The 3,353-nt window shown below is 37.8% G+C and overlaps 1 non-coding gene across 1 annotated transcript; it reads right to left on the bottom strand.

Moving 5' to 3' along the window:
* Positions 1 to 2,300: 2,300 nt before the first annotated feature.
* On the bottom strand, positions 2,301 to 2,406 carry LOC122013110. The gene has a single exon (XR_006120451.1). It is a non-coding gene; the product is annotated as a small nucleolar RNA R71 (small nucleolar RNA).
* Between the last annotated feature and the right edge of the window lie 947 nt (positions 2,407 to 3,353).

Here is a 3,353-nt window from a genome sequence, read left to right on the forward strand (position 1 = left end):
TCAGGTCGTGTACCACACATGGCCGTGTAGTCTTAACAAGAAGAGAAGAGGACATGGCCGTGTGAATCTCACATGGCCGTGTCTTGATTTGAAGAAATCAGAGCAGATGCCTTACATGGCCGTGTGGATCTACACGGCCGTGTGAGGTTTCCAGAGGCCAAGCAGGTGGTGGTCGTGTGCTCTACAAGGCCGTGTGAGGTTTCCAGAGGCCAAGCAGGTGGTGGTCGTGTGCACCACACGGCCGTGTAGCATTTCCAGAGAGCAGAAGGGTCCTGGCCGTGTGGAGTCACACGGCCGTGCAGCTTTGGCAGAGAAGGAACTGGACATGGCCGTGTGAATCTCACACGGCCGTGTCGAGGGGCCGTGTGGCGCCCGATTGCCTCCTCTATTTAAACCTTCCTTCATGAATTGAAAGGGGATCTCTCCCCCTTTGGGAGAAGACAAGATTTGGTGGTTTCCTCCCATTCTTGGGAGGATTTCTGGGCGATTCTAAGGGAGATCTTGACGATTTCGACTCCGGAGCGAGGATTGGATCCGAATACGAGGCTTCTTCATAGATAAGTTTTCTTTTTCCCCCTCTTCTTGGTTTCTTGGATTGGGGATTTAAGAAATGCTTGTAATCTTGATTTCTTGGGATTTTCTTCCTCGATTCATGGAGTAGATCTTGTATTCTAGGATTAAGGGAGTATTTGTATGATGGATTGATGTAATCTCTTATGGATTTGCCATTTGTCTTGTTTCAATAACATTGTCTTGCTTGTATCGATTAGATCTTGAATGATTAATGGTGATTTGTGCTTAATTCTCATTCTTGATTGATTGTTTGGATTTCTTGTGGACTTTGTAGAGATAAACTCTCACTCGATCATCCGAGGGATCCACGTGACAGTTGCAAGCCCGTGTAAGGACGTTTGAGAAATAATCTTGAAGAGGAAATAGGAATATTCAAGAGAGTAGGATGGATTTCGTGATTAGTTTCTTGTATCTTGATAGATTAATAAGTTGTGGGCTTCTATGTTGATATCTGAGGAAGGCATAGTAATAGGTGCGCTTCTGTGTAAGGACAACGTAGGTTCACATCTAATTGATTATATTTAGATACATTTCTCGGTCCTTAGCCGGTTATCTATTGCAAGAGAGAACCGACAACTTTCTACAAGTGTTTGACAATTGAGGGAAAAGAATTGGTGAACCATTTACATTCAAGAAATCTTACAAAGAAACCGAAGCTCCTAGAATCTCCTTTATCATAACCCAAAACACTAAACTCTTGTTTGTTGATCTTTAATATTAGATTTGTTTACCCTTACTTTGCATTTGAAACAATTGGATAGTTGTTTAGCTAATTCGCATTGAGACATTTCTAGTGCTTATTCCAGTCCCTATGGATACGATAATCTTTTATATTACTTGCGACATTTCCGTACACTTGCGGAGCGTTACAAGTTTTTGGCGCCGTTGCCGGGGACTGCGCTATAACATTAGGAATTATCAATTGAGTTAGACTAAACATAACTTTTCTTTCTTTCTTTACATTTTCATAGTTGTAACTTTAGAATTCTGTTTCTATAAGCTTTTCTTTTCTTGAATAACATTCTTGACAATTCTTTTTGTTGCGATTCTAATTCTAATTCTAACTTTGCATTCTTGATTTCTAGCACTCTAATCTAACTTTTCTCTGTTTTCTCTTTTGATCTAGTTTCTTTCTTCTTTTCTTTTGTAAACATATCTTGCAATCTTTAGCATATGAATTATTCTAGATATTCTTCTTTTTCCTTTTATCTTTTCTTTCTTGTTTTCATTATGCATTTTCTTTCTTGCAATTTAAATTCTGCATTTGCTTTCTTTCTTTTCATATTGCATTTTATTTCTTGTTTTTGATTCTTGATAATTTTCTTTTTCTCCTTGAATATCCATGAGCACTAACATGTCAAGCAAGCCCATGAGAAATTTTTCTACACCCTTTTCTGCAAGATTTTTATCTCCCATTGTGCAACCTCAAATTGAAGCAGAAAGTTTCCAACTAGACCCAGAGATAATTTTCATGATACAAGGTCACAAATTTGGAGGAGAAGTATCAGAAAGTCCTTATCTATATCTTGAAACATTTTTAAAGATTTGTGATTTGGTGAAATGTGAAGGAGTATCAGCAGATGCAGTTCGATTGATGACATTTCTTTTCAGTATCAAGGATAAAGCAAGGACTTGGCTATATTCTCTCTGTCCTCAAAGCATCACAAGTTGGGAACAATTGGAGAAGCAATTTCTGAATCATTTTTTCCCTCCAAGTAGAACGGTGTATATGAGGAATTGCATAACAAATTTTGCTCAGGCATATGGAGAATCATTATTTGAAGCATGGGATAGATTCAAGAGTCTTCAAAGATAGTGCCCTCATCATGGTTTTGAAAAATGGTTGATTTTGCACATATTCTATGGGGGAATTTCTTTCTCAGACAAGACTTTATTGGATTCATCAGCTGGAGGTTCTTTTATGGACAAAAGTGTAGATGAAGCTTATTCGTTAATTGAACAAGTGACATTGAACCTCCATGAATGGTCGAACAAAAGTTGGATGGAATTTCCCTCAGATATTCAAGAAGTGAAAGCCATAAATGTAAGAGAGCCTGTCAAACAAAATGAAATTCAACCACCTAAAAATGTTGAAATTCACAAGTCACAGAGTGAGGAGTTCAAACATTTGGGGGCAAAGCTTAATAGTATTGTTTCAAAATGGTTTAAAGAAGATCCCCCTCCTACACAGTCAAGATCCAATGAAAAGTGTGATGATGTTGGGTTGAGAAGTGGCAAAAATCATGAAGAACTTCTGAAGAATGACATGTTTAGAATTGAGGAGAAGAATAATAGAAGATCACAAGAACTCAATTCCATTTCTCTAGGAAGTTCCCAAAGGCCAGAAGTACCTTTCCCTCAACGATTAATCACACCAACATTAGATAAGCAAGTTGGACCTCCTCCAAAAGCTCAAAGGGAATTTGGGAAAAAGGGAGTTCAGTCTTTCCTAGGACCTTCACTAAGGATTCCTTTTCCACAAAGGTTAGTGGGGGTCAATGAAAATAAAGACTTCGGCAAATCCTGTGACACTAATATGGTTGAGTGTAGATTTTTGAATATATATGAAGATGAAGATTTTTCAGATGAGGATTTTATTGATAATGTAGTGGTAAATAAGTTTTCAGATCTACCTCAAAATTTTATAAGGTGTTATAGTGACATTGAATTTTCAGATGATGAATGTGATGTGGTAGATCAACTTAAAACTGCAAGTGAAGTTATTGATCCTCTTGTTATTGATTCTCCTATTGAGGACATAGATGTTGGTTTATTTTTTG

Source organism: Zingiber officinale, chromosome 8A, assembly GCF_018446385.1.
Source record: "Zingiber officinale cultivar Zhangliang chromosome 8A, Zo_v1.1, whole genome shotgun sequence".
Taxonomy (NCBI): domain Eukaryota; kingdom Viridiplantae; phylum Streptophyta; class Magnoliopsida; order Zingiberales; family Zingiberaceae; genus Zingiber; species Zingiber officinale.